This window comes from Sciurus carolinensis, chromosome 9, assembly GCF_902686445.1.
Source record: "Sciurus carolinensis chromosome 9, mSciCar1.2, whole genome shotgun sequence".
Lineage (NCBI taxonomy): Eukaryota > Metazoa > Chordata > Mammalia > Rodentia > Sciuridae > Sciurus > Sciurus carolinensis.
This window is the reverse complement of record NC_062221.1, coordinates 55,612,365-55,639,403: the sequence shown is the minus strand read 5'-3', so window position 1 is coordinate 55,639,403 and position 27,039 is coordinate 55,612,365. Positions and strand designations below refer to the sequence as shown.

The 27,039-nt window shown below is 36.7% G+C and overlaps 1 protein-coding gene across 2 annotated transcripts in view; it reads right to left on the bottom strand.

Annotated features, from left to right (window-relative positions):
• Positions 1–25,469, bottom strand: part of Map3k13 (mitogen-activated protein kinase kinase kinase 13) — a 154,273-nt gene extending 128,804 nt beyond the window's left edge. For both annotated transcript variants that reach the window (XR_007110165.1, XM_047563794.1), the window contains exon 1: positions 25,372–25,469. The gene's annotated coding sequence lies outside the window, so the exon portion shown is untranslated. The remainder of the gene's footprint in view (positions 1–25,371) is intronic.
• Positions 25,470–27,039: the final 1,570 nt, after the last annotated feature.

Sequence of the window (27,039 nt, the reverse complement as noted above, 5' to 3'; positions counted from 1 at the left end):
TGTTCTGCCTTGCCTCATGCCTAAAATAATGGAGTCTGCTGACCATGAACTAAAATCTCTGAAAGCATGACCCAAAATACTTCTTTCCACCTTTAAGTTATTTTCCTCAGGCATTTGTCACAGCAATGAAAAGTTAACTAACAGTACAAAAGTTTCAAAAATTACTATTCTATGACATATACATTTAATACATATCTATTTGTTGCTATTATTTATTTTATATACCATGCCTTTCATGCTAAACTATCTTCTTTATATTGTGCTCTTTTTGAGTTGTAGATTTCTAAATCCCAGAAATCATAATTAGGAAAAATCTGGTCCTAGATATATATAATACAATCTTGTATTGCACTCTACATCTCACATAGTACTTTAAAAATAGAGTTGTTGCTAGTCCCATTTTATATATAAGAAAATTAAGGCCCCAGGAAATTAGTTCATCTACTCCAGCTTTATCTAAACTCTGTAACATATTGAAGACTTACTATACTTTTAAATTCTATCCATTACCCTTTCCCCTCCCTCCATAAAAACCTGTTTTCTATAATTTAATGAAAAAAAATTAGACTATTCTTGTTTATTTATTTCTGCAGTGCTGGGGGTCAAACCCTCGGCCTCCTAGACAAGCATTGTACCCCTGAGCTATTTATTCCCCAGTCCCTAAAGATGAATTTTTAAAAGTGGCAATGCAATGATGAAAAAGTCAATTTCTGGCATCAAGGAGCTTTGGTGAAATGTGTAACTACACAAATGGTGTGAATGCTAAATTCACAGGGTAGACAGGAATGTTTTACTTAAGGTTGGAAAACGTCAGAAGGAAATTAACCGAAATTTGGAGCAAAGTCTTCCTTGCATGGGACTATCCTGTACCCAGCAAAATGCTTATTAGCACATACCTAGCATCCCTGTAACTGCTCCAGTCTCATCATAGCTTAGGAAGTTTCCCATGCACTTGTTCCCCCAGGCACTAGGGGGACTGAGACTGCCAATTTGAGACCCACAGGTTAGGTTACAGAGTGGTGCTCTTTGCTGCCCTCTGTTGACATAGGGAGGTAAGAGCAGGCTCTTTGCAAACAAACGTGCTGTTATCAGTTAGGGAAAAATGTAAATCCCTTGAAGAAAAATGCACCAAAGATAAAGATGTCTCATAGCGAGTCTAAGAGCTCTGGGAATGTGAGATGAAGCTGAAGAAGGCCTGAGAGTTGATCTTCCTAGCTCAGATTATAGCCAGTACTCATGATTTGCTTGTCTTTGGCAAGGTGGGGTGTTTGTAGAGGGAATAAAGGGCTTGTCCTTACACAAACACACCCTGTCCTTACGCTACAGTTTGCTCTACCACTCCTGATTTGCACTAATGCCCTTTTACCCAAGGCTTGAATTAAGTCTTTCTTTTGTTCCTGATAGAATGATCAATTGGGGCTGGGTGATTACAGTCAGTTACAATAAGGAGGTAGACTGGAACTGCGCCTTGCTGAGGAGGAATTGGGGGAAACTAGATAGGAGAAAGGAGGGACAATTCTGCCAAGGTAGTCCATATCAACTGTAAAACTGGTAAGGCATATACTAGTACTTCTCATTCCAATGTGAGATTATAGTGTACAATACAGCAGCAAAAGAACTGGAAGTTAGAGAGGATAAGATGTGAACTGAATCTGTAAAGAGTAGCCTTAGTTTTAAAAATTAGCCTTATACAACTATCTACAAACAATCTCATGATGTATAGATTCACACTCAGAACTTCAGTCATCTCTTCATCATTAACACTAAAGGAGGGAGCAAATAAGACAGAACCCAAAAATCTTTCAAGAAAAAAAATCCATTTTAAAATTTACTCATTACTATATGTTACTATATGTATCACCAGGTGATACACTTAAAACCAGATAATGAAGCCATGCTGAAAAGCTCTTGGTTTTCCATTACATGTAATAAAAGTACCTCAAAAGGGGCAGTCCTATCTTTATTACTGCCTTCAGAAGAAAAAGACAGAGTTACTACTAGTAACCTGCCCCAAATAAATCAATCTATAATATATTTTTAAAGTTCACTACCCCGTAGGGTCCAATCCTGGCTTCTCAACTAGGCTGAAAATGAAAAGCTTTACGTGTAACATTCTCTAGATAAGTAATAAGTAGAGCAGAGCAAAGTGATAGGGAAGCAAGCTGAGCATAGTGCATACCTACATACCCTGAAAATTAATATGTAAATAAAAACAGATCTATGTTTAAGATACCTTAACATGTGTTGTTGGGCATACACATAGAAATAAATCACAGACCCTGATTTCAGTCTATTTCACTGGCTAAAAAACACAATATATAGAAAATTTAAAATTGCTATAGAGGCCTAAAATCACAATAGAAAGCATAGCGGTACACATTGTCTCCCAATATTCAATTTTCTCTCTTTCCTGTTAGAGAAGTCTTGACCTCCCCAACCCATTTTAAAGGTTTAGGTGGGAGACAGGCATGGGGGCACATGCCTGTAATTTCAGCAACTTGGGAGGCTGATACAGGAGGATGGCAAGTTCAAGGCTAGCCTCAGTAACTTAGGGAGATCCTGTTTCAAAAAAGTGAAAGGACTAGAGATGTAGCTCAGTAGCAGAGCACCCCTGGGTTCAATCCCCAGTACCACACACACACACACACACACACACACACACACACACATGCACATGCACAAAGTTGGGGAGATTAGGTAGATAAGTGTTTACTCTGCTAAAGACTTCTCTGCTCTCCTGGCTGCAGATGTGACCACATGAATAAGTAAGTTCTAGCCAATGGGATGCGGATGAGAGTTGTGTCTGCAACTTTGAGGTCCTCCTTTGAGGAAAGGCTGCCTGTCCTGGATTCTTCTCCTACCCCATATTCTCATGCTGAATCAGCCTCTGCCATGTAGACAATATACTAGGTAATGGCACAGCAACAAAACAGATGTAACCTTGGGCTTTGAACAGTCTAGAAAATCACAGCTATCTATCTGTTCTGGAATACCTATCTACTTTAGGATTGTTAATCAAGAGCAAAATAACATTATTCCTTTTTTGAGTCACCAAATTTTTCGAGACTCTGTTACTGTTGCTTAGTTTGTATTCCAACTTCAATATATTGCAACTGGTGGTATCTGCTACAGGTTATTTCCTAAATTAGATAAATAAGCAATGATTGTTCTAGGCACTCAGTGAATCAATGACTCAGAGAATCAAAGAGCTGGGAGAAAAATTTAAAACATCTATTCTTTTTCACATATGAAGAAAGTAAGGCTGAGAAATTTGTTCACAGTTGTGAAATTTGTGACAATCAAAAAGTGACCCCAGGTTCCTGAGTGTTCTTTGCATTTCGTCTTCTATCTGTGCAACCACAGTGACCACTAATGCTGGCTTTTTCTTTTCTTAGCACAATTAGTTAAGATTCACTCAGTACTCTTGGTACTATGCTCAATTCTAAAGGACAGTCAACAAGAATCTTAAAAATTACTTGTTCTGTCTCAAAGATATCTGCAGTTTAACACAGGATAAAATAGTATAAATATATGGTACTACTAAAACAAGGATAAACAAACAAGAAACAGACCAAGTAATTAGATAAGAGATCCAACAAGATATAAATGGAAATGGTCACAAAAGTCTTATGGAAGCAGTCAGTTTCCTGGTAACTTAAGTGCTTTGGAAATATAGAAAATATGATCAAGAATACTTGAATCAACTCAAATTGAAATTTAATCAGACATGCCAGGGCCTGGGAATATATTTTCAAGTATCATAAAAATTTCTTCCTTTTTCTTGATCTGAAAATTGTTAATGCTTTTATCTCTTAAAACCACCTCTGGGCTGGGGATACAGATCTGTTGGTAGAGTGCTTGCCTTGCATGTACAAGGCCCTGGGTTTAATCCTCAGCACACAGGAAAAAAAACAAAAAAACAAAAAACACAGGCTAGGGATCCCTTCTGTGTTGTCTAGCCAGCAGTAACCATTCTTCACCAGAGACTTCTCTTCTAAGCCGTGCCTTACTGAGGAGGAAGAATTCATGCATACTTGATTGTATGCACACAGTCTGCTAAAAAGTATGTGAAGAAAGGGGCAGTTTTAGGGAGACATGAAAGGAAAGAACAAGAATAAGGAGTCAGTATGAGGAAGTTAACTTCATTTATTCAGTCAATAAAAACTTTGCTAAGTACGCAGTACATGTGGGCAGTGAGCTGAGATCAGGTGATAAATAAATACATGGTGCCTGCCCTGAAGAAGCTTTAGTCTAGAAATGGAAACTCCTTTCTTAACATATCTTCACATATAGAATTCGAACTGGGGTGGAATTATGTGTGAAAGAATCCTTCACCCCCAAACACTACATCCTTGGAGTAAGAAAAACCACTCCAGACCATCTTTACTTTGTTGAGTTTCAATGTTCTCTCATTCTGAGGCAGTCATATGTAAGTCAGGGTATAAATAAAAGTCACTGCTCGCATATTTTTCTTATGGCCTCTTGTTGCCTCTGGTTCAGAACAATCTAGTCTCTCTGCAATCAAAACCACCATTAGCTTTCAACTGGTCCAAGTAGTAAGTGTTCCTTTTTTCCACCCTCAAAATCCATAACCATAGAATACTTTCTTAGAGTAAACATATGCATTCACTCAGAGAGTCTATTAAAGGGAAAGACGTGAACCCAGCAGAGGCAAGGGCAGGACTGGATATCTGGAATGCATTGATGCCATGTTTACATTAAGATGCAAATTTTTAGATTCTGTTCCATACAAAATACAAAAAAATAAAAATAAAACACACACAAATGTAAAAATTTTAAAAACCCCATAACTATTAGACCTATCTTACAGTCACCCATGTGGGCCTATGGATCACAATATCCACCTGGCAGTATAGTTTGGAAATAAAAGTAGAAATGCTGCCCGCCCCTCTGAGGTGGTTGGTGGTGCTTGCTCCTGCCCTGAATGTATTAAAGACACTATCTATCTAACTTCAGGGGGAATACTATAATCTAGAGACATCTAAGATAAGTACTCTGAGATATATTGGGCAAAATGAAGATATATTAGCAAAATGAAGCCCCACTGAAAACTATTCATGATGGAAGCAGTAACCTAAATGGACCACATTTTCTTAGCATGTATTTTTAATCTATTAAATTACCCAAAGCTCTATATTAAATGCTCATCTTCAAAAGGACTCTCCTCCAGAAAAGAGACTGGTAGACTAGTGTCTTGAAGTGGATTTCACTATAAATAAACATAAAAGGAGGCAGGAGGAAAAAGTAAAGCTAAAAAAAACCCCAGTAAAATATAATTACTAAACATTACAACATTTGAAAAATAAAATGTGTTTTTTCCCAGGATAGTATTTGTTGTCACATACTGTTAGTTGGGCTGTTAAATAGTCATAAATTTCATGATAAATTTACATTTCTAGAGTAGCTTCCAACACAAGTTCTTCACATTTAGAACAAGTTCCTCTATTTTTCCCCCCATAAATGCCTTATTACATTCTGAATTAAATGAAAAGAATGCTTCTACTGCTGCCACCTACTGCAAATAGGAGAAATATTCTTGAAAAAAAGTTAGAATGGCAATCATCAAGAATTTAAATAACAATAATTGCTGGCAAGGATGTGGGAGGAAAAGATACACTTTTTTGCTGTAGGTAGGCTATACATGAGTACAACCACTTTGGAAAGCAATATGGAGATTCCTCAAAAAACTAGGAATGGAACCACCATATGACCCAGCTATCCTACTCCCTGACATTCATTCAAAAGATCTAAAATCAGCATGCTATAATGATATATGCATACCAATGTTTATAGCAGCGCAATTCACAATAACTAAGTTATAGAACCAGCCAGGTGCCATTCAACCAATAAAAAGATAAAGAAAATGTGATAAATCCAGGTATGGGGGTGAACACCTGTAATTTCAGCATCTTGAGAGGCTGAGGCAGGAGGATTGCAAGTTAGAGGCCAGCCTCAGCAACTTAGTAAGGCCCTAATCAATTTATGAGACCCTATCTCAAAAATTTAAAAGAAAAAGAGGGGGACAGGCTAGGGATCTAGCTCAGTGGTAAAGTACCTCTGGGTTCAATACCCAGTACCAAAAAAAAGAGAATAAAGAAAATGTCATACACACATACACACACACAATGGAGCATTCCTCAGCCATAAAAAAAGAATGAAATTATGGCATTTGCAAGTGAATGGAAGGAACTGGAGACTATCATGCTAGGTAAAATAAGACTCAGAAATTCAAATGTCAAATGTTACCCCTCATATGTGGAAGCTAGAGAGAGAAGGACCTCATAAAAATAGAAGGGATACCAATAGAGTAGAAGAAGGAAATCTGAGAGGGAGGGAGGGAGGAAGGGAGAATATGAAGTACTGGGAAATGAAATCTACCAAATTATCCTCTGTCCATGTATAAACATACATGAATCCCACTTACACATAAAATTATAGTGCACCGATTAATAATAATAATAATAATAATAATAATCACTAATAATAATGGAAGGGAGATCAGTAGAGCAAGCAGATCAGGAAGAGGGAAGAGGAGAGGGAAAGAAGGTACTGGGAAATGAGATTGATCAAATTATGTTATGTGCATGTGCAAATATGGAATACTGAATTCCACTATTATGTATAAATAAAATGAATTGATAAAAATAAAACATGGAAATTTTAAAAATAGGCTGGGGCTGTAGGTCAGTGGCAGAACACTTGCCAAGTATGTGCGAGGCACTGGGTTCAATTCTTAACACCACACAGAAATAAATAAAATGAAGGTATTCTGTCCATCTACAACTACAAAATTTTTTTTAATTTAAAAAATAAAATGCATTACACTGATTATTCAAGAATATAAATGAGGCACTTAGACTAAGATAATTGTCATATTTTCCCTTTAATTCAACTACTAATTATTCCACAATCCTAAATGATAATTAATAAAGCAATGAAGAAGGAAATAGAGTAAATAAGCTACACAGAAGAGTATTAAATGGCTTTCAGGCAACAGATACACACATACACACATGTACATGAATAATCTCTTGCTTATTTTATATGCAAAAACAAGTCTCTCTTCCTTTGCATTGAGAAAAACTCTTTTCAAAGTTATTAGAAAGGAAAATACAGGGACTGAGGATGGAGCTCAGAGGCAGAGTACTTGCCTAGCATGTGTGAGGCCCTGGGTTCAATCCCCAACACAGAAAAAAAAATACACTTAATAATTTGAACAACTGTGAGTTCAAGAATTATAAAGGTAGACTAATAAGGAGGAACAAGAAAAGGTTCATGAGGTAGTTCATACACAAAATGATTCAATGGCTAATAAGAAAAACACAATTTAAGCATCAAATGAAAATAAAATAAAATACCAGCTTTTCTGCAAAGTGGTTGAGATCTTTTGTTTATCCACATGCTTTGGGAAAGGGTGTAGCAAAACAGGAACTTACACACTGACGATGGCTAAATAATTAAGACTTTTTTTAAAAGACTTTTTTGATGTACAGTTTGTCAATAGATATCAACAGTCTTAAAATATAACAATCCTTTTAAATGAAAATTTAAAATATTTTATAAGTGAAAATACCTTTTGACCCAAAATTCAACTTCAAGGAATTTATTCTAAATGAATAATCAGGAATTTGTAGGGAAAAAAAAAAGGATCTAACTACTTTGTTAGATCATCACATATTTGTTAGATCATCACATGCTATTTCATCACATAATTGTTTAAAACAAAAATAACTGGAACTAATATAATGCCCTTACAATTGAGAATATGTTAAATAAATTATGGTAAACTATAAGGCAGAATATTTTAAACCTCTACAAATTATATGCTAAGGGCTAGGGATGTAGCTCAGTGGTAGAGTGCTTGCCTAGCATGAGTGAGGCCCTGGATTCAATCCCCAGCATACACACCATACATACCATATATGTATATGTATATGCATATGTATATGTATATAGTGTGTGTGGTGTGTGTGTGCATTTATCTATATTACATATATAAATACAGGCAAAAATATTCATGATGAAGTGTTAAAAAAGGAAGGTAACATAGTAAGAGGTATCATGTGATCTGACACACACGTATATATCTAGAAGAACATAGAATATTAATCATGGTTATCTCTAGATGTAGGGACAATATGATTTTATTTTCTTCTCTTTTAATCTAAATTTCTAAATTATCCATGAAGTACAAATGTATTTACTTTTGGGAAAAGTGTTAAATGTTACTAAGGTAATAAATATCTACTGCTATTATAACTTTTTAAAAACTTATTAGGGAAAACTGGGGAGATGTTGGTCAAAAGATACAAAATTTCAGTTAGGAGAAATAAATTCAGAGGAGCCAATATACAATATAATGTATACTTGAAAATTGCTAAGAATAGAATTTTAAGTGATTTTGCCATAAATAAATGGTAAGTATATAAGGTAAAACAAAAACAAACTTAAGGAAGATAACCTGGAAATTATTCTGTAATACCCTAAGTTATAGTAGAGAGTGTGATAGTCATGGCTGGGATAAAATTTGAAGAGGTTGGAGAGTCTGGGACAAAAAGCCTGACAGAAGGCATATGCATATGTATATGTTGTGTGTGTGTGTTTGTGAGTTTTGTTTTTTAAAAAGAAAATAGGAAAGTGCGGATGGCAATAAGAGATTATGAGGTAAGTTGAAAGGAAGCTGAGAAATCCCATTTTTAATAACCTTAGAGGAGGCATGGTTATCTGGCAAAAGGGAAGGATAGAGTTGGGATAATGGGAAGCACCAGAAGTGTGAATAACCACTGTGGAAAAAGCAATAGATATGAATTAAAGGCCACCAATCAGCATTGAGGACCCTACAATGGATGCCAAGAAATCAACATGGTAGGCGGAATCAGGATTTGGGAGGTATGTTAGGCACAGTCAGAAGAAAGGCCAAAGGTGGAGTGGAGAATGTGAGACTGGAGGAAGTGATTGAATGGATGACCATGTTTCCAGGTTGGATGGGGCATAAAGGGAAAGAGGTGAGGGATGTATACAGTTTGGTTACTACGGTACTATTGTATTGCTATGTATGGCATATAGTAGAACAGTATAATATATGTTTAAGAAAAAAGAGTGAGGTGGGAGGATCACTTGAGTCCATGAGTTCAAGGTCAGCCTAGATGAGGAGGGCAGCGGGGGCAGGAGGAGAGACTGTATAAAGAGAGCAGAAAGACAACTAGTAAAACTGAGCACCTACTACCTAACAGATTATTATGGCACAGAGAAATATATCAAATTTGCAGTCTCTTATTGTTTGGGCTTCTCCTTTGCCTCTAGGCACACTGTGTGTGGGGAGGGGGCGGTTCTGGGGACTGAGACCAGGGGTGCTCTACCACTGAGCTATATCCCCAGTCCTTTTTATTTTGAGAAAGTTTTCACTAAGTTGCTCAGGCTGGTCTCCAACTTCTCCCGAGTTGCCTGGATTCTATGTGGGCACCATGGTGCCTGGCTATGTCTCTCCTTTTCAAAATTTCTAACTTGCCTACTCACTCTCTGGTCCTTTTCTACCAAACCTTTTGAAAAACACTATATGCCAGGCCTGGTAAATACTTGGCAAACGTTCTTTTACTCCCCTTCCCACACCCATAGCAGGGATAGCAATAAACATGAAAAACAGCAGCACTTAGCAAAGGCCTTGCACGTGGAGTACGTTCAGTAGCAATTATGAAACAAGTGAACAAATGTATACATCAGGGTAAATTTGGGATCTATCCCATCTACTAAAAGAAAAACAGCTTTTACACTGTATCTTTGATCTTGAAGAAATAGCCTCCCTTTATGCCACTGGCAATAGCACCTTGGGCTCCTCATATGCAGGAAGTCTTTGCTTACGACAGTCTAACTAGCTGTATGCCAAGCTATTTCCAGCTACAGAACATTTCAGTTTGAAGCTGTGTTTTGGGATTAGGTATATCATTTAACCCCCTGCTTTTTATTATCCCATTTCTATTCATTAAAAAAACACCCTGCTGGGAGTCACCCATTTGTAGCACAGAGGGGGTTAAATAAAGATAAAGTACACAATGCCTTTTTAGGTACAGAAACCATCTTTGTTAAGGTATTAAATTAATCCTGCACATAGGATTTGCATGATATCCAAGTCCACATAGCAGACAAACTCTCAAGGTGGCCTTAACTCCCCTGTTCATATGCTGTGTGATCCTTTCCCCTTGAGTGTGAGTAGGACTTGCTCCTATCATCAACAGAACACAGTGATGGTGCTGGGATGAACATGATTACATGCACATCATTATGTCACTATGTTAAATACAACTGCAGCACCTGTCTGGAGTTTCTCCCTCACATGCTAGCTGTGAGGAAGCATGTGGTCATGCGGGGGAAGGAAAGGTGGCCTCTATGAGCTCTGGCAGACTCCAGGCAACAGGAAGGAAAAAGTTAAAATCAAAAGCTCTCAGTCCTACAACCATAACCCACAGCCACCAGAACTGAACATTGTTACCAACTTTAAGTTCCCTACTTGAGTCAACGCCTTTATGTTAGATGCTAAGCCGAGGACACAGGTAGGCCATGCCCAAAACCAAAGTAATAAATGTATGTCGTTTTAAGCCACTAACTTTGTGATAATATTGTTATGCAATAATAGAAAACTGATACACCCTCAGAACTTGATACCATCGAAGCTAGAGACAGCATGGTTTACATTTATAGAAAGCATCTAAATCCCTTAAGGCACACCTAATAAAGATTATAATGGCATTATCTACTACTCCTTTTTATATAAATAATAGTGACTAAGAGTAAACATCCTGCCTGATGACTCAAATAAGCCTGGGTTATAAGCCTAAAATTGGTAGCAATGAACATACACAGTGTTATATTAGATAGTAAGGGGAATTATAAAAACAAACAAATATAGCCCCTGCCTTCCAAACCCCTTGTTTCCTAAAAATCCTGGCGATCTCATTCCCTAGTATGTTTTTTTGTTTGTTTGCTTTTTTGTTTTTGTGGTGCTGGGGATTTGAACCCAGGGCCTTGTGCTTGCGTGGCAAGCACTCTACCAACTGAGCTATATCCCCAGCCCTCCCTAGTATGTTTCTGAAATAGCAAAAGCTTGTGGCATGGGTAAGACACACACAGAAGCTTGTGGACAGCATGGAAAACTATAGAAGGGGAGAATGAGTATATTTGTTGTATATTGCAGTATAACTCAACATCTTAAAACAACAGATTATTTGTTACTTCACAGTTTCTGAGGGTCAGGAATCTGGGTGGGTGGTTCAGGCTTAGGGTTTCTCATGACGTTACATCAAGTTTATTGACCAGGGATACAGTCATGTGAAGACTTGACCGGGGCTAGAGGAATACTCCCAAGATTGTTCATTCACACGGCTTGTTTGCAGGAGGCCTTGGTTCCTTGTCACATGAGTCTTTCCACAGTCTCCTCGTGACAAGGCAGCTGGCTTCCTGAAAGTAAGTTATCAATAGCAAGCAAAAACCAGAAGTGCTTTTTATAACCTAGTCCAGGGCTGGCAAACTTTTTCTTAAAGGGACAAATAATAAATATTTTCGGCTCACATTCTGTATAGACTATTGCACAGCTACTCACAAGGTCATTGAAGTGTAAAACAGGCACATACAATATAGAAACAAATGGGTATGACGTGTTCCAATAAAACTATTACAAAACTGGCAGCCAGCCTGTGGATCATAGTTGACCAACTTACACCCTCACTTCTTCATTATTCTATTCATTAGAAACTAGTCATTAGGTACAGCCTATACTCAAGAGAAGAGGAATTAGGTTCTACTTTCTGAAGGGAGGAAGAAAAGAATATATAGATATATTTTAAAACCACACTACTATGGGCTTAATACAGGAGGTAGAATGTGGCTTAAATAATACATTTTCCCCCTAAGGATGGCATGATACATTACCATACACAAGTTGGCTTAAAACAACAGAACTTTTTTTTTTTCTTTCACAGTTCTGGAGGCTATAAGTCCAAAATCAAGGTGCTAGCAGGCCCACACTCTCCCTGAAGGCTCTAGGGAAGAAACTCATCCTTGCCTAGTTCGTCCCAGTTTCTGGTGGCTCATGGAAAGTGCTGGTGGCCGTGGTTCTGCTTCACTCCAATCTCTACCTTTTATCTTCACATGGCCTTCTTCCCCTCCTCTTCTTATAAGGACACTTCTTATTGGATTTAGGGCCCATCCTACTCAATCTGGCATTGTATTAACTAATTATATCTGCAAGGACTCTTTTCCAGATGAAGTCACATTCTGAGGTTTTGATGAACATTAGTTTCGGGGGGACACTAATGTATATTGTGGTGAGTTGAATAGTATCCCCCATAATTAATATCTACTCAGAACCTTTCAGAACCTCAGAATATGACTGTTGCAATTTGTGTCCTAAATGTCCTCAAAGGCCCTTGTGTTGTAGGAGTGGTTCCCAGCCTATGGTACTAGGGGGAGGTGTTGAAACCTTTGGAAAGTGGGGCCTGGTGGAAGGAAGTTAGGTCTTTGAAGGGTATGCTTTTGAAGGAGATCTAGGGACCCTGGCCCATCTCTCTTGTTCACTTCCTGGCTGCCATGAGGTGAACAGGCCAGCTCTATCACATACTTCTGCCATGATGTATTGTGCTACCACAGACCCAAAGCAATGAGGCAAAGTGACATAAATTGAAACCTCTGAAATCATGAAACCAAATACACCTTTTCTTGCAGTAAGTTGATTATCTCAGGTATTTTATCACAGTGAGGAAAAACTGAGTGACTTATTTGGAAATGGGTCTTTGTAGATGTTAGTTAATTGGAGGTCATAATGGATAGGGTGGGTTCTAAATCCAATGAGCAGTACCCTTTAAGAAGAGGACACACACTTAAGTCCTGAAACATTATCCTCAGGATAAAGTACAAACTCCTTAACTTGGCATATAAAACCATTCCTGATGTGACCCCACCAACTTCTCTGTCCCCATTTCCTGCCATTCCTCTAATACTCATTCTAGGCTCTAGTCAAACTGAAATGTTCCTTCTCTGATCAACTAAGATACATGACCTTGCTACTGTTTTTCCCTAGAGTGCCCTGTCACCTCTTCCTTGAATTTTGGAGGGTATACCATAATTTATATCAGGTTTTATTTGAAATAAAAATGTCACTGAATGTGAACTGCAAATTGTATTCCTGACCTTTATTTTGTACTTAAAAAAATCTTTAATTGACATATAATTTACCTACATGAAATACATGGTCTCAAATGCTCAGTAAAATTAGGTTGACAATTCTATACACTCACATAATGACCACCTAAAATGACAGAACATTTCTACTGTCACTAGAAAGTTCCCTGGAGTACCTCTCCAGTTAATAAAATACCTTCCCCCATCCTTCACCAAAAATGTTTTGATTAAAAAATTAAGGGTCATGAAACAACCATAATTTTTCCCACTGATTATTAAAAGTACTCTATACAGTTTCAGTTGCATGCAATTGCAATTCAGCTGTCCCATGCAATTGCAAAGTGAGGATTATCTATATTTTTAAATATTTTATTTTTATCATTTCATATATGTGTGTGTGTGTGTATGTATGTGTGTGTGTGTGTGTTTGCTCTGAAGCAAAGGTAGGCAAACCATACAGATCATGGGCTACATTTAGCTGGCTACTTGTTTTTCTAAATGACACTTTATTTGAACACAGCCCCTCTTGTACATTTATAGATTGTCCATGTCTGCTTTTGTAACACCATGGCAGAGTTAAGCAGTTGTTAATGAGGCCATATTTACTAATAGTTGCTATCTATACAAAAAGCTTCCCAACTCCTGCTCTCTAAAGCAGTGATTCTTAAATTTTACCAAGTATCAAGATCTCAAAACAGGTTACTGTGCCATAACCCCAGAGTTTCTGATTTAGGCAGATCTGGGGTGCAGACCCAGAATTTCCTCTCTATCGGGATCTCAGGTAACTGTTTCCAGATTTCCTCTCCTATACTCAGGAGAGTATAGGGTTTCTGTGCTACACAGGGTCTGAAAGAACCATAGGGAGAATACTGGACACCCTGAAAGTCAGGAGGAAATGCATGACAGTATGAAGAGTTCCATTGATGTACACCTCTTCAAAACTGATGAGAGGGGCTGGGGAGATAGCTCAGTTGGTGGAGTGTTTGACTTGCAAGCACAAGGCCCTGGGTTCAATCCCCAGCACTGCAAAAAAAAAAAAAAAAAAAAAAAAAAACTGATGAGAATTACAAGGAGAAAAAACTGCAACAAAAATCCAACCATTTAAATCACTGGTCCAAAAATACGGGCAAGTCAACACAGAGTGCATGTAAAGAAACCTTTGACATTTGGGAATTTGGCCATTGATTTCTCTGAAGAGGAATGGGACTACCTGGATCCTGATCAGCAAACATTTATATAGAGATGTGACAGTGATCTATAGAAACCTGGTCTTTCTGGGTGAGGAAAACTTCCCTTTAGAATTCTTAATTCACTATCAATACTTAATTTTCTTCCTTTGTAGACTGTCTCTTGGGAGCTTCTGTTCTTCATGAATGAATTTCAAATTCTTGATTTTAAGTAATAAAATTTGGCATTTGTTGTTATTGACAAGAAAATGTTACTATTTCTTTTAGTGTTTAACCTTCCTCCTTTTTGAGGTGATAAACACCCCTCACTTTAGATTTGTCATGCTTATAGTAAGTCAGTGCTATAAAATACTGTGAGATATACCTTAAAGTTCAATTTATTCCTTTATCTTTGATTTATTATTTTTGGTTTTGATAGTTCAAAGTCAGAATCTGCAGATTGAAAGTGTTTTTTAAGTATTCAAAAGTTTCTGTCAGCAAAGTACATTTAGAGAAATCTTTTTTCTAGAATCTTTTATTGTATCTTTTTTCTAACAATAACAGTAGTTAGGATAGAAACTTCAGTATTTATAGGGAGAATACCACACAAAGTCATATTCCATTTCCCAATCAACAGGTCTTTCTTTCTCTAAGCCATCCTGTCCACCTTTCTGGACCAAAGGAAACAGCCCTGGCATTTGAATAGTCAAGAGACAGTAGCCATATAACCAGGTGTGTAGAAATTAATGAAGCAAAGGACACAGATGAGAGTCCCAAATGTCCAGGAGGAAGTCATATTTTCAAAATATTAATTGAGCATCTATCATTCAACAGAAGTGACTTTTTAGAAACCTAGGTTTCTTTCTCTTGCAATTATGGAAGAATATGTCCTACCCTGTATTTATTATATTTTCAAATCCTTAAAGCTCTTTGTTCCCTTCAGTGACCTCTCAGTACATTCAAAGTAATAGTACTCCCCATTGTCTGTGAGGTTCTGCATGATCTGACAGCACTTTATTTATCTAGGGGGTCTAGAAAATCTGTGTACATTTCTGAATACCTCTAATTTAAACCATTATAATATATTAATATCAGAATACAATTTATCTAATATGATTTAAACATTTATTCATTCAAACTTTCTCATTAAAGCTCTTTATAAATGTTTATAATGGATTTTTGGTGAACATTTTCTGCTATATAATGAATGTCAATGATTCACAATGCCTGCTCCTTGTGAGTCTATAGCCACAACTGAAAATTGTATTTTTAAAGAAGGATTTTTAAACTAACACTCTTATGGTTATTCAGGATTTTGTAGGTTAAATTTTCTATCATTTTTGTGTCCTTTTCTGGGTTGCATTGTTTAGAGTAGCTTCCATGTTGTACAATAGGTTTTTTTCCGCATCAGTGAATATTTTCATTTTTTATTTATGCGTTATGATTGGATGGAAATTTGTATTACTTCACACTTTAGGACAGTATAAGTTGAAATTAGAATATGCATGAACCATGTGCCTATTTTCAATAAAATTATATATGCTTCTACTTGTATTAAAAAAAAAAATCTCAGGTAATACTGATGCTACTGGTCTGCAGAACACATGTGGAGAACCACTGTTCCAAGACAACATTATAATTTTAAGTTATTTACATCTATCTCATATATTATACCATTTTATTTCTGCCCTTTGTGCTCCTGTTATATATAGTTTACTTATTCATGTGCTTATAACCCTATTATACATTGTTATTTGTTTAAACAGAATTTTTTGAAACACTTTTTTTGTAAATTAACACAATGAAATTGACAGTTTTTGGTGTTCAGTTCTAAGAGTTTTAACTTATATTTGGATTCTTGTAATTACCACCACAATAACTCCCTTGGTTAAAGGGTCTAGTAGAAAAGGGAAGCAAAAACAAATGGAAAATTTGACTACAGAAATGTAAGTATAAAAAAGAATCAAGAAAAAATGCTGCTAATAATCAATACCAAAATTGAAGAATTCACTTTATAGGAATAAGGGCAATACTACTAAATGAAAGAAACACCTGTAATGAGTTGTTTTCTGATCTTTTTCTTTGTTCAGGGAACCAATGATATTTACACCCGACTATATGTTGGTGATTTCCAACTTGCTACTTATTGCTTGTAATGCATTTTTTGTATTTCTTTTCCCTTTTTTTTTTTTTTTTTTTTTTGGTACTAGAGATTGAACCTGGGGCCTCACAAGTGCTAAGTGTGCATTCTACCATTGAGCTATACCCCCATTATACCATTTTTATATTGTATATTGTTTGAATACTTTATTCTTGAATCTCTCAAATGGAAAACATTCTAGCAAAAAAAAATTTTTTTTGCAGCTTCTCAAAGCAGCCATATAAGCCACCTGTTTCCCATGTCTGTTCCTTTATTTTCCAATCATTTTCTGGATAATGGATTATACAATCAACCTTTTTCCAATTTTTCAATTACTGACTGTTTGTGGTCTTTCCTTGATGAGTTTGTTCCCTAGTTGTGATTCCTTATTTTAGGGACCTTAAGTGAGAAAAGTTTCCTGCATACCTAGAGGCTATTGTGCTTCCCCCATTCCCACCATATTATTAAGTTCTGAAAGTTGAGAAGACAAGGGGAAGAGAGTTTAGAGGTGGGTTTCAGTAGTTCTTAAATCTTCCATCTGGATTATAATAAAGAATTGAATTGCTGAAAAAAGAGAGCACGTTTTCACTCAGCTCTCAGGTCTGTGTTAATAAGTATTAGAGTTATACAAGCATCTTACCACTTGACCCCTGAGAACACCTACATGTCCTCCTGTGGCACTTCTCACCCTTCTAACTGTTCATCTTACCCTAATACAGGTCAAAATTTGTTTTTCAAGTTCTGATGTGAAATTCTTATCACCTGTGTGGCCATCCTGCCTTTACTTATTTGCCTAAGTATTTCTCCTGCTCATTTTTCTTTGATGAAGTATGTCATAAAGTACTATGCAGGGTGTGTTTACTTTGTGTTGCATTTATTGAGAAATAGAAAAAAGGTTGGTCTATACTTTCCAGGTGTTCCATAATTGTTTTTGATGTCTGTGAAACATCCTGTGTAAGTTGCTTCTGCTCAATTTGTATTGCAAATGTACTTTGAAATGAATTTTAACAGGATTGATCACATCATTTTGCTACGGAAACCACTGATACACACTTCACAAATAGCATTCAAGATTTGTTCTTTATAGAGTAATGATCAAAGTAGTATGTTATCTGGTTATGATCACATTGGTTGTTTTGTGAAGGCAGTGTGAGATATTATTATTCCATTTTTCCAGATTGAGGAATCTGGGACACAGATGATTAAATAAGACAGCACATGAGAAAGTATCTAGAACAGAGCCTGGTGTGTCTGTACACATATACATATACATAAACACACCTATAAATTTTTTTGATGGGGGAATAACAGGGACTGAACTCAGGGCACCAGACCACTAAGCCACATCCCTAGCTCTGTATTTTATTTAGAGACAGGATCTCCCTGAGTTGCTTAGTGCCTCATTTTTGCTGAGGCTGGCTTTGAACTCTCGATTTTCCTGCCTCAGCCTCCTGAGCCGCTGGGATTACAGGCATGTGCCATCACACCCAGCCCACACCTATAAATATTTTTTGCAATAAGGAGGAAAGCAATCATTTTTTCTTTTACAGATTATATTTTACTATAAAAAAACAAATTAGTGGCAGATCTAAAATTAAGCCTCGTTTCCTAGTCATGTAAACTCTCTAGTAAGCTCTATTCACATGGCGTAGATGACATTAGCTATTAGTTTTCCACATTTAGGAGAAACTAGTATCTATTAGAACTGTTCAAGTTTTAAATATAACTCAGATACATTATTAGGACACTTCCTTAAACTTTCTTTTCTTTTTACATTTCTTCTTGCATTACATACCATTTTGATTTCTTTCAAACATCTCTGAACAGGATGAGCCTTGGGCCAAATTCTGGTTGAGTTTACCTCAGGTTTCCTTCTACTTTCTCTTTAGTTCCTTCCTTACTTCTTATTTAACAACTCAGATTCCATAAAACTTCATTTAGTGGGCAACAACAGCAGGGAGAGGAAACTGATTAGGTGAGTGAAGTATGAGTCAGAGATCAGGCATGCCACCGAAACCAAGAACACATAAAGACTGTCAGCCTAAAGGCCTTCAAGCAGTTAGGGACTAGAGCTATAGGAGCTGAGCAATCAGAAAAGCAAAGGGTTAACAACGATAGGCAAAGAGAGAGCAGGGTAAGGTTGACTGAATAAGCATAGGGAACAAATAGGAGGGACGATGCAAATGCTTTGCACTCTCAGTCACTTTCCCCCCTCCTCTTACTATGAAAATTTTTGTCTAATGTGACAATGGCCAAGAATCCTACCAACAGTTACAATTGCAACAGTTGGCTGGCTGACCAGTGAATGTGGGAATAATCACAGTTCTTTGGGTTGAAGGGTTTTCTTGTTGAGGAAATAATCCAATTACATTAATTTGTACCAAAAAGGAAGAAACTGATCATCACTTAATACAACTCCCCAAAGTAGTATGCTTTCAGGAAAGAACCAAAGCAATACTTCTTCAAGTATATTCTGTTAACTTCTGCAATTTAGTTCTATACTCCAGATTTTTTTAAAAAAAGGATTCTATGACCAAATATTACATGACCCTCTCATTAGAAACATTAACATGTTAAAGTTCTGGGAAATCTCGTAGTAAGTGCATACGCTCATTTAATTCTATTTAGTTTTATAGTTAGTGCTTTTAATGTCCTGCTTAAGAAATCTGTGCATAACTCAAAATTGCAGAAATATTTTCCTTTATTTTTTTCCCCTAGCTTTCTGGTTCTGAGTTCTATGTTTAGCTCTATGATCTATGTCTATTTATTTTTGTGTAAGGAGTTCTTCCCTCATACCCCATAAGAAAATCCATGTTTTAGCAATATGTTAAAAAGACTACCTTTTTCACAATGAATGGACCTTGTCAAAAATCAATTAACCTTATATGTCTGTCCATATATAGCAATATATGAGCTTATTGAAGCTTTTTAGTTAAGTTTTGAAATCATGTATTATAAATCATCCATCTTGCTGTTCCCTTTCAATATTATTTTAACTATTTTATATCCTTTGCATTTCCATATACATTTTAGAATCAGCTTGATTTCTTCAACGATGCCTACTTGAATTTTAATAGGAATTGCACTGGATCTACATATAGATTGATTTAGGGAGAACTAGCATCTTAACAACATTGAGGTTTTCTTCTTTTGGAGGTTTTGTTTGTTGCTTTTTTTTGGTTTGTTTATTTGTTTTGGTACTAGGGTTTGAGCTCAGGGGTGCTTTACTACTGAGTTACATTCCCAGTTCTTTTAATTTTGAGGCAGGGCCTCACTAACTTGCCTTAAACTTGCTAGGGCCATCCTCCTGCCTCAGCCTCCCAAATTGCTAGGATTATAGGTGTATGCCACCATACCCAGCCAATTTTGAATTTTAAAATCCATGATCATGGTATATATATATATATTACATTTTTTATTTATACTTCTCAAATTTTTCTTAGCAATGTTTTATAGTCTTTAGTGTTTTTGTTTTGTGCTCTTTTAAAGGGCCTATTTTCTATGTACTTGATATATATATATATTTGGGGGCGGGTACCGGGGATTGAACTCAGGGGCACTCAACTACTGAGCAACATCCCCAACCATATTTTATATTTTATTTAGAGACAGGCTCTCACTGAGTTGCTTAGTGTCTCGCTTTTGCTGAGACTGGCTTTGAACCCTCGATCCTCCTGCCTCAGCCTCCTGAGCCACTGGGATTATAAGGCATGCACTACCATGCCTGGCTTGATATTTTTAGTGATGATATTTTCATTTATTTTCTAATTTCAGCTGTTCCAAATATTTCTAATGATTATGTTGACTATAACTTGTAGCCTTGCTAAATTCATTAATTAATTTGAGCTATCCCACTCCTCGGCCTATACCCAAAGGACTTAAAATCAACATACTACAGAGATACAGTCACATCAATGTTCATAGCTGCTCAATTCACAATAGCCAGATTGTGGAACCAACCTAGATGCCCTTCAATTAATGAATGGATAAAGAAACTGTGGTATATATACACAATGGAATATTACTCACTTATAAAGAATAATAAAATTATGGCATTTGCTGGCAAATGGATGAAATTGGAGAATATCATGCTAAGTGAGATAAGCCAATCTCAAAAAACCAAAGGACAAATGATCTCGCTGATAAGCGGATGATGACACATAATGGGGGGGTAGGAGGGGGGCAAGAATGGAGGAAGGAGGGACTGTATAGAGGGAAAAGAGGGGTGGGAGGGGTGGGGGAGAAGGAAAAAATAACAGAATGAATCAAACATCATTACCCTATGTGAATGTATGATTCCGCAAATGGTATGCAGTTACTTCATGTACAAACAGAAACAACATGTATCCCATTTGTTTACAATTAAAAAAAAATACACAAGAAAATGTGGTATATATATACAATGGAATATTACTCAGCCATAAAGAATGATAAAATTATGGCATTTGCAGGCAAATGGATGAAACTGGAGAATATCATGCTAAGTGAGATAAGCCAATCTCAAAAAACCAAAGGAAGAATGATATCGCTAATAAGTGGATGATGACACATAATGGGGGGTGGGAAGGGTTAGTGTTGGGGTTGGAGTTGGGTTTAGGGAGGGGGGCAGGAATGGAGGAAGGAAGGACTGTATAGATGGAGGGGAAGGGTGGGAGGGGAGGGGGGGAAGGGGAAAAAATGGCAGAATGAATCAAACAACATTACCCTATGTAGATTTATGATTACACAAATGGTATGCCTTTACGCCATGTACAGACAGAGAAACAACATGTATCCCATTTGTCTACAATTTTATAATAAAAAAAAAAAATACACACATATATATATGTATATATATATATATACAGGGTTCTCCTACTATACACAGCCAGATGTGTGAATAACCACAATTTTACTTCTTTTCTGAAATCTAGGCCTTTTATTTATTTATTTTTGCCTTGCCATACCAGCCCTGCACTAAGCATTTAATATACATGTCATCTCATTTAATCTTTATAGCAAACTGGTGTTATTCCTATTTAATAGGTGCTATAATTTGGATCCTAAATGTCCCCTGGAGGCCCAAGAGCTAAAGACATGGTTATTGTGGTGCAACTGGGAGGAGTTGAAGCCTAGTGGGAGGTCTTCCAGGCACTGAGGGCATGCCACAGAGGGAACTGTGGGACCCTGGTTTCTTCCTCCCTATTTCACATGTATCCCTGAGGGGAACAGTACTGCTATGCCATGTGCTCCAGCCATGATGTGCTAACTCTAACTCCTGGTAATAGATTTGCCTACTTATGAACTAGCACTTCCAAAACTGTAAGACAAAATAAACATTTTCACTTTCTAAGTTGGTTATAAAGGTATTTTGTAATAGTAACAGATAAATAACACAACATTTAGAGCATAAGGCTCAGAAAGGTTCAATGGGTACTAAAGTAATGGTAGTCATCAGGGACTGGGAGGTGGAGGAAATGGGGAGTTGTTATTTAGTGGAACTATATGTTTCAGTTTTATATTATGGAAAAGTTCTGGAACTCTATTGCACAACAATATGAATCCACTTAACAATACTGAACTGTACACTTAAAAATGGTTTTAGATGGCAAATTTCATGTTTTAAAATCTTAATTAAAAATAAAAATTATGGGCTGGGGATATAGCTCAGTTGGTATAGTACTTGCCTCACAAGCACAAGGCCCTGGGTTCAATCCCCAGCATCGAAAAAAAAATTTTTTTTTTTAAACTTTAAGACAAATTTCATTATAAATTCTAAAAACCAAAAGCTATGCTGCAACTGTTTTTTAACCTATCACATTGACCAAATTCTAAAAGTCTGATAGCACTCTTATTTGGTTAAGATATGGGAAACAGTACCCTTATAAGCTACTGGGGGAGTATGAATTGGTATAATCCCTATGGAAAGCAATTAGGCAATATCTATGATTCCTTTTTTTTTTTTTTGATCCTGGGGATTGAACTCAAAGGCACTCAACTACTCAGTCACAACCCCAGCCCTATTTTGTATTTTATTTAGAGACAGGGTCTCACTGAGTTACTTACTACCTCGCTTTTGCCAAGGCTGACTTTTAACTTGAAATCTCCTGCCTCAGCTTCCCAAGTCGCTGGGGTTACACCACCAAGCTGGGTTTATGATCCCTTTTGATTCAGCAATTCTACATTGTGGAATTCAATCATGCAGATATACTCTACACATGTGTGAAATGATATATGTACAAGGCTATGAACTTCAGCATTATTTATAATAGGAAGACACTAGAAATAACCAAATGCCCACTGCTATGTGACTGGTTATATAAATTATGGTATATCCATACAGTGGAATATATACAGCTTCTTAAAAATGAGGAAGTTGTTCAATCCCCAGCACCAAAAAAAAAAAAAAAATGAGGAAGTTCACTACATACTGATAGGGGAAGATAGTCAACATATTACAAGTGAAAAAATTTGGAACAATATGTAAAATATAATGTGTAAAAAAGGAGAGAGTTTAAGAATCTATTTATACTTTTGTATATCCTTGCTATACATTAAGAAGTTTTAGAAGGATACATGGAAAAATAATAGCAGTGGTTTAGGGGTCCTGAATGGAAATTAAATGCACAGGAGACTCGCTGGGGTGGGATTTTTAAATGTACAGCTATGTTTTGGTCTTGGGACCATGGGAATATATCATTTATTCAAAAATTTCTATGCTTAGAAATAAATTTTAATGCCACCAATTGACACTAATCTATTCATACAATTATTTGCCAAATGCCTACTATATATTAACTATACACTATTCTAGGCACTGGCAGCAGCACTAAACAAGACATGTTCTTGCCCTCTTGGAATTTATATTTTAGGAGGAAAGACCACCAAAATATAAGTGTCTGTACACACACATTTATATATACATTTTATATATATGTGTGTGTGTATGATATATACATATATCATACACACACACACACACACTTTAAAATATTTATAAAATAAATTAAATAATGCCCAGTAGCTATTATAAAAAAACAACAAAAGAAAAAAGAAGTGATGTGGTGGAAGAGTAGTGGTGTTATTTGGCTGGGGTAAACTGGGAGGGCCTCCCGGAGGAGAAGGGATTTGAGTAGGTATCTGAATGATTGGAGGGAAGAAACAATGGGGGGTGGAGTAGAGGTGGAGGGCTTTCTAGACAGCAAAAGCCCTAAAGCAAGATGTGATCAAGAAAAAGCAGATCACATCTGTGTAGCCCCAGCGAACTGGGTGAAGAAAACAATGATAGGCAATGATGCAAAACAGATGCTCAGAAGTCAGTTTTTGCAGGCTTTGTAGGGCATGGGCAATGACTTGGGTGTTACAGGCAGCCACTGGAGGCTTAAAAAAATTCCCAAAGGGGCTTGGATAAGATTCAGCCAATATATATCTTATGGCCTTCCAAGTAAATGACTAAAATATTTCAAACCCAGTCAGGTAAAAGCTTTCTTGGTAAGAGTGACACATGCCACATTGGCTTCTTTCCCAACACCTCTGCCCACTCCCTACTCTTGCCTCATGAACCAACAACTAAATAAGTAACCACGCTCAGAAGAGGTTATTGACTTGGGGAATTTAATCAGTCTAAGAACCTACAATCACTGAGATTCGGCAACCTAAACAGTGTGTAAAGATTTTCACTTCCATTACAGACCTAGAACCTGCTTAGAACAGTGCATCCTGGGCTTCCTGAAGCCCAATACAATGGTCTTGGTACCCACATAATATGGCAGGAATGAGAAACAGGTTAAAAAAATAGACCTATGGTTTGAAAAATGTCCCTATGGTTTGAAATGATGTTAGAGGAAATGAGAAACTCAGTGAACATCTACATAAACAGTTTCTCTCCTTAGGACTCTCTGAATGATTTGAAAGGTTACTGGCTAACAGCCAGTCTTTACAACTTTTGTACATAAACTAAAATGAACTTTATTTCCATATTCAAAGTCATTTGTCATGCACCAGGAGTTGTTTTTCTTTTTAATGTATTTTGGTAAGAGGGAAACAAAATGTTAATTTTTGCAACACCAAATGCGACCTTAACATTCCCATATTTGCACTCAATAAAGTCAATATGTTTGTGTAACAATGTGTAGTTCCTGGACTCCTAATCGCAAATTAGAATGAGAGCCACTAAAACATAGCAAATCTACTATCATATATGAAACCTATTTTACATACTATAATACTGGTAATTTCATCTGGAAAATCAGTACAGATGTCAAAATCTTACCAAAAAAAAAAAAAAAAACACACAATTTTCTCCAAAGTGGCATAAGTTTCTCAGGCTTTTGTCACTTCCATCTGTTTCACAAAGTTCTTTCTCTTTGAAAATATATTCTGCCAGTCTCAAACCTAGGATCCTAACATTTTGTCACAACATTTTTAGTTCTACTTTATTCTCATTTACTTTCTTTCAACATAAACTCTCCAGTTTAATTACCCCTGAGTAATATTTGCTAACATGAATTCATAGCATAGACCTAAAGGAAAAGCAACTGGAAGGGATATGGAGAGAAAGCTAAGCAGCTTTTAGAAAGAAATCGATCTCTGTACAGCAGATACATACTCACTCCCTTCTATTTTCTAACTGTAAACACCTTCACACAACATAAGACAAGACATTAAAAATTGTTTTCTGCAAGCAGGACCTGCCTTAGCAGAACAGTTGCTGAAACACTTCATGGCTTTCCTTTTCCTTTTTAAAAATAAAACGACTTGTGCAATGCTGAAACTTTCAGCAGGTCTAGTACACAAGATTGAGAGCCAAGTAGGAACTTGATTTACTCTTACAGAAATTATTCTTACAGTCCTTTTTATATTAAAATGTCATAATAGTTTTTAAAAACTACTTACACCAAGCTGAAGTCTGGACAAACAGATTGAAATAACAAGCAGCCAACAATTTCCTCACAGACTAAACTTTGTCCTCTTCCTGGCAGTTTCTGGATCAGGTTCACACTGATACACATTGACAGTGGCCTTGGAAGCTACCACCCAACAAGCAAGGTGGGAGGGTTCGTTAAGTCAACTCCTGCTCCATAACTGCTTATCAGCAACTTCTCAAAGGTCAAGTTAAATGTGTTTAAAGAGACAAACTTAAGGAAGATTACAAGGAAATCCTAAAAATCTTATCATATTTGATGACTTGAGCTTTGGTTTTAGAGAGGATTTCTTTTCTTTTTTTAAAAAAAATAAAGGATGTCTTCTGAGCTAACAACTATTTCGTTTTCTTCCTTTTACAAAATGTTCCCCTCCTCTTCAGGCTCTATACATTGTGCATTCATAACAAAAAGAGGCCAGAAAATTGCTTCTATTCTAGTTTCCTCCTCCATCTCCATTCTCTGATTCTTTTACTAGTGAGAGAAACAATGCAAAATTCTTGGCAAAATTAAGCGCTTTCTGACATTCAAACCACCTGCTGATCTAATGTAAAGTGAGAACTTGGATCCCAATTTCTGTTCTTTGCAAGATAAAAATGTTACGCTCCTTATCCCCTTTCACTTCTCTAAGCTGCTTTCTCTTCCGAGCATCTGTATGTCTGTAATTTGCACCATTACCCTTTGAAGTAGCAACCACTTATAATGTACTCATTGCACTAATCACTTTATAAACATTCTTATTCTCTCCCAGGCAATACATTCTGGGATCATCTTCAATTTTTAGTCTAATACTCTGTATACAATTGGACTCCTTAGTATCCTGGTGATCCTCTGCCATGACTTTCCCAGAAAGATGTCCATGTCCTAATCATTGGAACCTGTGAATATGTTATGTTACATAGCAAAAGGGAATTTGTAGATGCAATTAAGGTTAAGAACTTTGAGATGGGGAAATTATCCAGATGGGTCCAACCTAATCACATGAATCCTATAAAGGCAGTGAACGATTTCCAGCTGTGGTCAGAGATAAAGGATTCACTAGCTCTTGCTCTTGCTGGCTTTGAAGAGGGAGGAGGACAGCCACAATTTGAGGAATGCAAGTAGCCTCTAGAAGCTAAAAAAGGCAAGAAAACAGATTTTCTACTAGAACCCCCAGAAAGGAACACAGTCTGATGAGACCTTGATTTCAGCCCAGTGAGACCTATGTTGGATTTCTGACTTACAGAACTGCAAGATAATAAATTTGTGTCCTTTTAAAACTCAAATTTGGGGCTGGGGGTAAAGCTCAGTTGGTAGAGTGCTTGCCTTGCAAGCACAAGGCCTTGGGTTTGATCCCCAGCACCGCAAAAAAAAAAAAAGACTCAAATTTTATGAAAATACTTATGACAGCAATAGAAAAATAACCATATTAAATAAAATACTTGCAAATTAATCTCACAAAAGAGATGAAAGACCTCTACAATGAGAACTACAGAACACTAAAGAAAGAAATTAAAGAAAACCTTAGAAGATGGAAAGATCTCCCATGTTCTTGGATAGGCAGAATTAATATTGTCAAAATGGCCATACTACCTAAAGTGCTATACAGATTCAATGCAATTCCAATTAAAATCCCAATGATGTACCCTGCAGAAATAGAGCA